The sequence below is a fragment of the Sus scrofa genome, chromosome X (assembly GCF_054392235.1).
Source record: "Sus scrofa isolate SSC_HxYL_T2T_F1_AM1 chromosome X, Sscrofa_HxYL_maternal_Yorkshire_Landrace_v2.0, whole genome shotgun sequence".
NCBI classification, from domain to species: Eukaryota; Metazoa; Chordata; class Mammalia; order Artiodactyla; family Suidae; genus Sus; species Sus scrofa.
In genome coordinates, this window is record NC_139401.1 from 44,108,821 (window position 1) to 44,121,718 (window position 12,898).

Genomic DNA, 12,898 nt, shown 5'->3' on the forward strand with positions numbered 1-12,898 from the left:
AGTCACTCATCCCATCATGAGGACCCCACCCTCATGAACTGATCTAAACCTAATCTTCCCAGCTCTTAATACCATCCCATGGAGGCGGTAGGGCTTCAATAAATGAATTGAGGAGGGTACACAGACATTCAGTCCTTAAGAGTTTCCTATTCTGAATTTTCTGTTGTCAAGTTTCTACCATAGTCCCAAACACCAACGTTATTAAACTATGGTTACATTTGTGGAGGCATCAGCGCAAACCATAAATATGGAACGACACTTGCAATGCACCAGCATACCTTTTGGTCATAATAATTAACCATCTTCCTCTTTGATAATTTCGAGGAAGCCTTTCGACTTGTTTTCTGATTTTATGTGTGGGTGTGTGTATTAGCTAGGATGAGGCAGGGTCGAGTATGACATAAACACCATAAAATAGTGCTTTAAGCACAATAAAGGGTTTTTTTCCACATAAAATAACTATGATGATAAGCTGTGTAGAGCTGATATGGCAGGTCTACAGATGTCAGAGACAAAGGCTCCTTTGCTCTCTCTGCTCCTCCATCCTAGTCCACGGCTTCCATTTTCAAGACGGTTTCATCACCCACGATGGCGCTCGAGCTCCAACAATCTAGGCATCAAAAAGGAAGAAAGGGAAAGGCTTCCGCTTTCTTCCCCATTAAATCAGCACCCTGTAAGGAGCCTTCCACGGAGAACCACACGAGAATTATACTTACATCTTCTTGGCTAACCTTATTTGTAAGAGAGAGTAGTTTCTAGCCAGGTGCTTTGTTGCTTTCTTTAATACAGCGTTCTGGTGATTAAGAAGGTAAGATTGGATATCATCTCTGCCATAATATGCTTAGTAACTACCAGTACGGTTTTCTGAGTGTCGAGTTCTAGATCTCTCGGAACTATTGTACATAAGCAGAGAAACATGAACATACGGCCTGGATATTGTCTGAGTATCGAATGAAAATACTCTGTATGAATGCAACATGACAGTTTCTTCATGCGTTGTTAAATATTCCAACTACGGAGAACTGCCTGCTTGTAAAGTTTACCTTTAGGGATAAAGAGATGACACCATTGAGCCACTGTCTACTAAACCTGGATTTTGACCTTTTTTAGGAGAAGGAATGGGCTTTCTCTAGCCTATCCCATACTTGAACATGGTCTCTATAGTGGCCAGTGGCCTTCTATGGTAAGGGGGATGGCTAAGGTTAAAAGTACAGGATCCTGATGCCTGTCTTCCCTGTGGAATAAGAACAAGGGAACTGGCAAATTTTTCTGATACCGGCTCTCCTGCAGTGAAATCTGGTTTGCTCTGAATACATTTCTTCTGTTCTTACTTGGAAACACCACCTCCCTTTGATTTCAGTGACACAAGCAACTTTGACCCTCTGGCTTTGGGTTTCTCCAAATGAAGACTATAAAACAAGGACTTGTGTATAGGTGACTAATGTGGGAGGTGATCCCAGAAGCATGGGTGAGAGAGTGAGGGAAGTGGGACAGGAAGAAAGGAAAGGCCACAAAGATGTGTTGGTGGGCGGTTTGCTCAATCCCACTGGGACCTTCAGAAGAACTGTGTGGAACAGGCCTCACAACTCCTCCATCAAGGGTGATGGAAGCTGAAGTATTTATCCACTGACTCTCATCCCTCACTGCTAGGGAGTTGCCGCGGGTGGTGTGACACGTATAGCATTTGGGGGTTGCCTTACAGGAAAGTTGAGCAAGCCCTCAAGCAAAGCAAAACAAAACAAAACAAAATAAAAACAAAAAAACCGAAAACCAACATATAAAACACAGGCTCAGGAACTTGACATTGAAAAGCTGTCAGCATGCTGCAAACTCTTCTGCAGCTACCAATGAACTAAAGGGGGACTGAGACCCAGGGCATCAACAGGGTCTGCTGCTTGCCCCCAAGACTCCATGTTCTGGGGGGTCACATGATTCATGCCTGACCAATCAGAGCACCACCTTCTGTGGCCACAGTGTTTGGAGCAAGTGTGGGCATGTAAGTGATCAGGCCTTTGTTACTTCACAAGCACAGAATCACCCCCACGCCACCCTCTTTCCTTTCTCAAAAGATATCTCTTTCCCCAGAGGTGACATTTTTCCTCATAGGTCAGTAGGGGCTCTTCCTCACTATACCTTCCCTTCTACATTAGTTATCTCTTCCTAAGTAACAGATTGCTACACATTTAGCAGTTTAAAATAACACACAGTTTATGTGGGTCAAGAGTCTAAGCGTGGCTTAGCTGGGTCCTCCACCAGGCTGCGATCCAGGTGTGGGCCAGAGCTCTGTTCTCATCTGGAGGCTCGACTGGGGATGAATCTGCTTCCACGATCCAGGTTGTTGGCAGAATTCATTCCCTTTTGGTTCTGAAGGCTGGAGTTCTTGCTGGCTCTCAGCTGGAGGCTGCCCTTTGCTCTTAGAGGTTTCCCACAGTTCTTTGCCATGTGGCCTTCTCACCAGGCCCCCATAAACCACATGGCAGCTCACTTCTCCAAAGGCGGCAGTGGAGAAAGAGGGTGAATCTACTAGCAAGATGGAATTTTGCTAAATATCATCATGGAAGCTACATCCCATCACTTTTGCTATATTCTTTAAGTTAGGGCAAGTCACAGGTCCCACCTACATTCCAGGGGAGGGGGATTATAGAAAGGTACATTCTGGGCGGTAAGGATCATAGGGGTCACCTTAAAGTCTGACACCCCTTCTGAGGCACCCAATTCTACCATGATAAGTAAGATAACTCTCAAGGATTATAAGGCCACCACTCTTTTGGAGGCAGGTTTCTTGCTTCTGCCTCCACTGTGATAATTTGATTTCTCTTCTAAAGAAGAGGGAAATCTCACAATTTAATCCCTCATAGAGCTCTAGCTTTCTCTCTGGTAGAGCCTCTGATAAACTGGAATTTATTTCGATTGTTTCAGACCCAGTGTTTCTCTTAGTGAATCCCAATAATGAGTTAGCCTTCCTGGCACTCATGTCACATTGCTGATTTAAATAATATTAAAACCAACCAACCTACCTAGGTCTTCTTTTGCTACCAGCTGCTGTTAAGTCATATTGTTCGCTCCTGCACTTTGCGGATCTCAGTGAATTGCTTTACATTTGTCTCTATTATTTTTCTGATTTTTTTTTTTTTTTTTGGCCATGCCTGTGGCATGTGACGTTCCCAGGCCAGGGACTGAACCCACACCAAAGCAGTGACTCAAGCCACAGCAGTGGCAATGCTAGATCCCTTACCTGCTAGGTCACCAGGAGATTGTCATTTGGTTGATTTTTTTGGACAAAGTTGTAAAATACATTGTATTCGTTTAATGGTTTTGGCTGTCCTTCAAACTCTGGGTCACACGCAGGTTTGATAAATGTGTCTTACATGTATCAAGCCAGGTTTTTGACTTAAAATGCTGCAAATGCAAAGTAGAGTCTGGAGGGCTGTCACCATGGTGGCCACTAATAAATTCATGCATTTAACACTAGTGTTGCTTATTCCCAATGACCAAACCTAGGGTCTTAATGACCACCATTTTTTTTTTTCCAAAGGCTCCACCACCATCTACCTAAGAATCATTTGGTTGAGGAGCATTATCACATTCATTGATACATAATTTCTGGAATCTAATTTTTTTTTTCTTTTTACAGCTGCACCTGCGGCATATGTAAGTTCCTGAACCAGGGGTCAAATCAGAGCAGCAGCTGAGGCCCATGCCACAGCCACAGCAACACCAGATCCTAGCTGTGTCTTCAACCTATGCTGAAGCTTATGGCAATGCCAGACCCTTAACCCACTGAGTGAAGCCAGGGATCGAACCTGCAACCTCATGAAGACGACATCAGGTCTTTACCTCGCTGAGCCACAAGGGGAACTCTCTGCATTTCTCTTCCTTTTGCAAACTGGGATACCATGACAGTACATAGCCAGACACCCCTTTCTAGACTGAGGAACTCATTTCCCCAGCTGCTAGGACTTTGGGTTATTGACAACTCAGCCGAGTCCCTCTCTAGGCCTCGCCCTCTGCTAAAGAACTGGTAAGGTCACATTCCAATCCTGGGGCAGGGGTAGGGGACAAGCCTGCATTCATCACCCAGTGGAAATGAGTTTACAAAGGCCTGACTCTTGGAGCTCCCATCGTTGCTCAGTGGCAATAAACCCACCCAGTATCCATGAGGTTGCTGGTGGGATCCCTGGCCTTGCTCAGTGGGTTAAGGATCCGGCATTGCTGCGAGCTGTGGTGTAGGCCGGCGGCTACACCTCCTCTTCGACCCCTAGCCTGGGAACTTCCATATGCCTGCGGTGCAGCCCTACAAAGACCAAAAGAAAAAAGAAACCCACAAAAAACAAAACCAAAAACAAAAAAACAAAGGCCTGACTCTCTTGCTTCAGGGAGGACAACTCCGTAAGGCCCTCCAATTCCAGAGCTCACTTTGGGACCAAGCCAGGTCTTTGTAGTAACTTAACTGCAGTTCACTCTCTCCTTCTGTCCAGTCCTGCTTCCCTGACTCCCCTGTAAAGGGTGGGTCCTAAAGGCGCACCCTACCAGATGCCTCTGACTCACAATCTGTTTACCGGGGAGCCTGACCGGCAGGACCACCTCCATTCTTTTCAGGAGCCTCTCATACGCTCCCAAAGTTCGCTTTCGGATCTCAAGCTATAATTGAAATTCACTTTATTGGGGGAGAGCTCTCAAACTCGAATTCTCTTGGGCTTCTGTCCCTCCACACGCTGTGGATTACATATTTTCAGAGGCTGAAGGTATTTCTCGATTGCGAAGGAAAAAGAAAGATGAGGCATTTCACGTTTGCCCTGTGACCTGCTCACATTTGGCGAGCAGCTTCCTTCCTCATACTTCTCGTTCTGTGTGGGATCGACTGAGTCCTTTTCGTGCTCTTTATGCTTTCCACGTGCTCTAACTCCCTCTGGCCCCTGACCCCCTGGCACGGTTCATACTCCCCTCATGCCTGGGAGTCAGGAATGACTGCCGGGCTGGTGGACCTAGAGGCCACCCGCTAAGGGCACCCACTTGGCGCTTCAGAGGTGAAGCCTGTGCTTTGATGCAAAAAAGTGCTTGCACCCTTTTCTCACTGCCTCCCTTTTCACTTCTGGCCCATTTACAAAAAGTTTCTTTTTCGCCATACCCCCAACCCACCCTGCCCAGCCCGGCTTTGGGTAGCAATTTTCCTGCAACCAATGCCTTTGAATAGACTTTTTGTGCCCTGTTTCAGACGATAGGAAGCCAGCCCAAGCAGTCTTAATGCATCTTGATGTTTTCCAGCCAAACATCGAATTGAGTTGATTTCGATGACATTTATGAGCCGCCCACTCAACATCCAATTTTTTAAAACTTACATTTGCAACTTGGTGTTTTGCTACCACCTAAACAAAGCTCGGCACACATCACATTTTTCCTCAAGGAAAAAAAAAATAATAACCTTCTGAGAATGAGGGGAGGGAGGAACTCCATGAAGTCCCAAGTACCAGAGAAGAATGATGGCGGTTAGAATAATAGCCATATTTATGCTGCTACAAGACCTAAAATTATCCAGACACATGCACACGCCACACTTCCATGTATGTAAAGTTTAAGTCATTTCCACTGAAAGGGGAAATCATTAGTTTGTCTGAACTCCAAGAGATCGGCTCAATGTTCCCCCCTCACCACTGAATTCCTGGCACCAATGCCAACTGAAAAGGCTTCCTGATGCGGTGCGTGGAAAATGAAATGTACTTGCAGTGGGTTGAGGTCTTGGATCACTGAGATCACGCCCTGAGCCAAAGTGAGCACACAGGGTAATAAGCAAAAGCATGGGAACAGCATCTGAGATCTTCAGGCCAAAAAATACTCAAAGAAATTTCCCAGATAGGATGAGGGATCGAGCGACGCTATTACCAACCGTGCGCAAAGGAGAACGCAGAGCAAGGCAGAAGCATCATGCGCCAGCTGCCAAAAGGAAGCAGATGGAATGACTTCAAGCCTTATCCAGTGACTGAGGATTTTTAAAATTTTTTATTATGCTTGATTTATAATGTCCTATCAATTTCTGCTGTACAGCAAAGTGACCCAGTCATACACACACACACACACATACATTCTTTGTCTCATACTATCTTCCCATCATGGTCTATCCCAAGAGACTGGATGTAGTTCCCTGTGCTGTACAGTAGGACCTCATTGCTTATACATCCTAAATGCAAGAGCTTGCATCATACCTACCAACCCCAAACTCCCCGTCCATCCCATTCCCCCACCCCGGCAACCATGAGACTGTTCTCCATGTCTGTGAGTCTGTTTCTGTTCTATAGATAGGTTATCTGTGCCATATTTTAGATTCTACATATAAGTGATATCATATGCTATTTGTCTTTCTCACTTCACTTAGTACGAGAATCTCCGGTTGCATCCGTGTTGCCGCAAATGGCATTGTTTCGTTCTTTTTATGGCTGAGTAGTATTCCTTTGTATATGTGTGCCACATCTTCTTGATCCACTCATCTGCTAATGGCATTTAGGTGGTTTCCATGTCCTGACTATTGTGACTAGTGCTGCAGTGAACATAAGGGTGCATGTATCTTTTTGAATTGTAGTTTTGTCCAAATATGTGCCAGAAGTGGGATTGCTGGATCATACGGTAGTTCTATATTTCATTTTCTGACTAAATTAAAGATCTTTTCTTTAATTAAAGATTTCCAAAATCAACAGAGTGTAGATGAAGATTCTTTTTGCTCATGGGAGAGGTACTAGTCCTGACATCTGGTCTGGAATTCTGACTCCAAGACTTTTTTTTTGGCTGTGCCCACAGCATGAGGACATTCCCTGGCAAGTGATCAAACCCTCTCCACAGCAGCAACCCAAGCCACTGAAGTGACAATGCCAGATCCTTAAACTGCTGTGCCACAAGGGAACTCCCTGACTCCAAGACTTTTTAAGCTGTGTGACCTTTTGCAAATTACCTAACCTCTTGGACCTCACTTTCTTCCTCTGTAGAAAGGGAATAATAATGATAATTCTAAGACTGTTGTAAGGATTGAATGAGATATGGCATTGGAAGAGCTTAGCACAGTGCCTGGTTATAAAGTAATAAAGTCCAATGAATTTTAGCTAGGAGTACAATTATGATCATTACGATATAATGTTGATTATAATGTGGCCTCCCCGATTGGAAATTCATCACGATTAAGGATCAGCAGAGAGAGTCAGTTTCCCCATGAGTGGGAATTAGGAGGTCAGGTTAGAGAAGGGGGGCGGTGCTTATAAAGGTGGATAAGGTCCTATGTGTTTTACAGACCCGTGGCCATGTTTGTGGACCTGGACACGTTTTAAATCCCTTCTAGCTAAATCATGGTGGTAAATGTAGCTGGCTGCCAGCTCTCCTTGGCCCTTGCCACCTTAAGTACGATTGAGACAAAGATCTGACTCTTAATGAGAATACTGCATCATCAGACTGCAGAGCCCCGCCCACAAGGCTGGGACACTTTTCATTTCATGGGGGCCTTATTCTTGTCGAAAGTGTCCCAGCCTTGGGATATGGGGGCTGACATAGGTATCGCTTCCTTTCTTGAAGGAAAATGGAAAAGAGAAGAAACAGAACTCAGACTCCAAGTCTCTTTCCAGTCTCAACCTTCGGAGCTGGTGCCCTTCCCACTGGCAGAAGAGACCTGCACCTACTTCAGAGGCTTCAGATGCACAGGCCTACAGCAGCCTAGAGGTAAGTGAAACAGAAGAGATCAGGTCCCTCCAGAGGGCAGCTCCAGCCAAGTGATGCTACCTAAGAATATAGGTGCAGGAGTTCCCGTCGTGGCGCAGTGGTTAACGAATCTGACTAGGAACCATGAGGTTGCGGGTTCGATCCCTGGCCTTGCTCAGTGGGTTAAGGATCCGGCGTTGCCATGAGCTGTGGTGTAGGTTGCAGACGCGGCTCGGATCCCACGTGGCTGTGGCTCTGGCGTAGGCTGGCAGCTACAGCTCCGATTAGACCCCTGGCCTGGGGACCTCCATACGTGGTGGGAGCAGCCCAAGAAATGGCAAAAAGACAAAAAAAAAAAAAAAAAGAAAGAAAGAAAAAAGAAAGAAAGAATATAGGTGCAATGACGTGAGATTATCCAGTTTTTCAAAAGAAGCTACAAATATAGCTTTTTATGTACAATCTCTTCTTTTTAAAATGTTGGCATGTATTCAGGTTTTTAAAAACACCATGTGAGCCAAATGAAATAGTTCTCTTTTTTAAATTTTTTTTAGGGCCGTACCTGGGGCATATGGAAGTTCCCTGGCTAGGGGTTGAATTGGAGCTATAGAGGCTGGGCTTCACTACAGCCACAGCAACACGAGATCCAAGCTTCATCTGCAACCGACACCACAGCTCACGGCAATGCCGAATCCTTTAACCCACTAAGCGAGGCCAGGGAGCAAACCTGCATCCTCATGGATACAAGTCGGGCTCGTTATCCCTGAGCCACCGATGGGAATTTCCAAACGAAATATTTCTATTAGCCAGACATGACCAATAGATTGCCAGATCAGTTTCCTCCTCTACAGGGTACAAGTACAAGTTCCCAGGGACGTTCCTTCTGATCCCAAACATGTCTGCTACCTTATGCCACAATACTGGAAATCCAGCAGAGGCTCTCTCAGATCTGAAATCTTTCCCCTGGAGTTCCTGTTGTGGCACAGCAGAAATAAATCCGACTAGGAACCATGAGGTTGCGGGTTCGATCCCTGGCCTTGCTCAGTGGGTTAAGGATCCGGCGTTGCCATGGGCTGTGGTGTGGGTTGCAGACGTGGCTCAGATCTGGTATGGCTGTGGCTGCGGCTGTGGTGTAGACCAATGGCTACAGCTCTGACTGGACCCCTAGCCTGGGAACTTCCATATGCCGCGGGTGGAGCCCTAAAAAAAAAAAAGGCAAAAAGAAAAAAAAGAAAAGAAAAGAAAGCAAAGTCACCCTTATGGGGAGCACATTGAATGCTCCTCAGTCACCAGCTGATTAGATGACGCTAGTTCACTGCATCCGTTTAGGGAATGGCGGGAAGGGGAAGTTGTAGAGGTGGATGGGGAAGGGGGGGGGCGTCCAGTGGAGTAAACACCCAGAATGCTTTGCTTTGATGCTCACTAGTTGTTGTAACCTCAAGAAAATCAGTTCCCTGGCATTCACCCTTCCTTATTTGTGAAAGGGGACTAATAATTGCTACCTCATGGGGTTGTGGTGAGAGTCAAGTAGAATAAAACATACCAAATATCCGGCCCAGAGCAGACTGTCCTTAAATAAAAGTTTAATCTGGAAGGAAGAAGGAAAGATATTCTGTTGCTCAGGGGCAGTTCCGAAGGGGTGGGGGCACACAGGACCGCTCAGAAGAGGGGTAAAAAGGACGGGAAGGTAGGCGAGGGCTGTGAACAATCAGAGCCTATTACTCGCTGGCCAGCAGCCCAGCCAGGACAGAGGGAACAACACACTAAAGGAGGAATAGGCGTATGGTAATAACCCACAAATGCAGCCTATTATACTGACCTGCATTCTAAGCTTACACACGTCGAATTCGTCCTTCCAACATTTTTGGCCGCTCTGGATTTCTTTTGCCGGATCCTGTTTCTCTGATTTCTTTGCTCAAATCAATGTTCCATGCCTGCATGTCTTACTTTTATCACACGTAAGTGAGCTGTGAGTCAAATTTTTGGCTTTATGGGAAGAAAAAAATCAAAACAACCAAACCGCTTGTGTGGGGGGCTGTGCAGACCTCGGGAGCAATTATAGGGAAGAAACCTTGATGGGAAGGAGAGCAACCTGAGACGTGCGTGACAGGGACAGGCGTGTGGGATTGAGGAAGGAGTGGGAGATAAACATAAAACCCCATCCGGAAGACAAAAGAAAATGACCAGGGAATTGAGTGCTCGAGAATCACATGTCAGCAGCTTGACTTGGTAAAAAAAAGTCCCAGTGCGATGATACACAGGCCGCCGAAAGGCAAGGGAAACGAGGTACCGTGTGTTACAAAAAGGCCCTTCCGGATCCTAGCGTTTATCCCATGCCTGCGCTCGGCTATTCCAACTACCAGCGCCTGCAGGGTGGCCTGTCGTGAGAGCGCATAGAGGAAGAGATCAGGTTTGATCCAGAGAGCAGAGCCCAGAAAACCATGCTTCCCAGTGGCATATTGCTATCTCCACACACGTGTGAGTGTGTAGGCACACACATATTCGTGCACGTGCCCAAGGCGCTTTGGATCTGTGTTACTACGGTCAGCGCATCAAAGACGTGGGCAAAGCTCCATCGTCTGTGTGTCCTCTGGGGTTGGTCCCTTGTCGGAGGCCAAAGGGCAGACAGGATGTGAACCAGTGATCCCCATGTGGCTTTTCAGAAAAACAAATGCCTTAGCTTAGCGTCTGTGTGTCTCACTCACCCCCGACCCCTCTTCTGTGTTCAACTCAGCCTCGCTGTGCCACCCGCACCTCTGCCTCATCTCCAGCAGCCACCATGGTGGCTGGCTTTGGTACTGGAACAGAAAGAAGGAAAAGCCTTGCAAATACAGACGCGGCTCCACAACAAGCTGGAGGAGATGTGTCAAATGCGCTCCACTGCCACAGGTCAATTCCTTTCCATATCGAAGTTATTTCTGCGGGGAATACGGTCTAAAGCGCTCCCGTCACTGCATTTGCCCACGAGTGGCCATAATTCTTGAGGTGTGGATTTCTGGTAGGAGAGAAGGTGTTCGATTGGATGGCCTAGGGTTTGGGAAAACTGGACCCACTAGCACAGGACTACCTTACATTTATGAAGCTCGAGCTTTGCTTTGTTTGGAAATTTCACTATAGGAAAACAAATACAGGCTGGCCCTTTAAGAAACCTGACTCAATCTGGGGCAAGACACAGGAATATGCATTTTATTTGATTTATTTATTTTTGCTTTTGAGGGCCGCACCCACAGCATGTGGAGGTTCCCAGGCTAGGGGTCCAATCGGAGCTACAGCTGCCGGCCTACATCACAGCCACAGCAACATAGGATCTGAGCCACATCTTCGACCTACACCGCAGCTCATGGCAACTCCGGATCCTGAACCCACTGAGCAAGGCCAGGGATAGAACCTGCGTCCTCATGGATACTAGTTGCGTTTGTTACTGCTGAGCCACAATGGGAACTCCTGAAATATTATTTTGATAGAAGCACATAGATGAAGAAACTCCAGCTCTCAGATATGTAGTTGGAAAAGGGAGGGAGTAGGAGGAGTTCCCTAGTGGCCTAGCAGTTAAGGATCTGGTGTTGTCACTGCAGTGGTTCAGGTTGCTGCTACGGTGCTGGTTTGATCCCTGGCCCAGGAACTTCCACAGGCCGTGGGTATAGCCAAAAAAATAAAAATTTTAAAATTAAGTAAAAATTTTAAAAAATCGAAAAAATAAAATAAATTAAAACAATTTTTAAAGGAAAGGGAAGGAGTATTTTAATAGCCATTTTAGATCATTGTGGATATTCTTCTTTGATACTGCGCCAAAATGCAAGCTATATAGTTCCTGAAAGGTTAGTTGCAACAAGGAATGTGAGACCCTATCCGTGAGCTTTTTGTTTTCTGTTATGTTAAAATTCATTGGTCTGTCTTGCACTGGGAATACGTTTTTTACTCAGGCATGATTTCATAAAACTATGAATAGGTCATTTGGAAAATACTGGCTCACCAAGAGTTGCAGATCTTCCAAACGTTGACGCATTTCATTATACAAAATTTTAAAAATCATGTTTATTAATATCAATACCAATCTTATCAGAAAAGATCTAAGTACGGAGAAGCTGAAAGTTCATGGTGATGGATATAGGCTCTCTAAATTTTTAATTTTCTCTTGAAAGCTGGAATTTTATCTTGGGCAACAAATACTGTCTGTTGTTTTCCTTGAAATAACTTGAAATAGGCTCCCTTCGTTCCTTGTCAAGGAAATATGTGCCAAATACTCAAGTCCAAATAACCATGATTTGTCCAGCAGTTATTCATTCCAATACAAATGGCTTCCATGAAAAAAGCCACAAGCTCAGCCCACAACTCAATTGCACAAGTACTTTTCCGCGAGACAACTATCACATACTAGTGTGCCGCAAGAGTGCTTTGTGCATACTTCTCACCTTGTCACACAGGATATTAAAATAAAATTTAAAAGAAAGTACGGGAGTTCCCGTTGTGGCGCAGTGGTTAACGAATCCGACTAGGAACCATGAGGTTGCGGGTTCGGTCCCTGCCCTTGCTCAGTGGGTTAACGATCCGGCGTTGCCGTGAGCTGTGGTGTAGGTTGCAGACACGGCTCGGATCCCGCGTTGCTGTGGCTCTGGCGTAGGCCGGTGGCTACAGCTCCGATTCAACCCATAGCCTGGGCACCTCCATATGCCGCGAGAGCGGCCCAAGAAATAGCAACAACAACAACAACAACAACAAAATAGAAAGTACGAACCTAGAGTTTTCCCATAAATGCACTAATACAAGCTTGTATTTGAGAATCCTGAAGTGCTGGGTACTCCTGATAGCCCTGGCCAGATGCAAGTCAGATATGTCCACTGGGGGGCTGGAAGCTCAACATATGGATTTGCAGGGGTGGGAGAGGGAGGGGAGACATACTTCAATCCATCATAGAATCATTCCATGATTTGTTGTACATGCATAAGACCTGAAAATTCACCTCAACACATACTCTCTAGATTAAAAGTGGTCCGTTCTACTTTAGAAGCAACTACCCCAGTCCTGAGACGTGCTGCCAATAACAACAACAAAACCCACATGCCACTAAAGAATATCTCCCCACAACAAGGGCCAAATCCAGTAGAGACCCAATGCAAATTTTGTGGGCCAAGTTTGATCCAATGTTTTCTACAAAATTTCTGTTTCACTGTGGATTTGGGGGATAAGCTAATAAATTAATTCAGGCTCCAAAAGATAAGGTAAATGT

The 12,898-nt window shown here is 45.8% G+C and overlaps 1 protein-coding gene across 6 annotated transcripts in view; it reads right to left on the reverse strand.

Moving 5' to 3' along the window:
- Positions 1-12,898, reverse strand: part of LOC102166369 (uncharacterized) — a 344,509-nt gene that overhangs the window by 151,959 nt on the left and 179,652 nt on the right. The window lies entirely within an intron of this gene.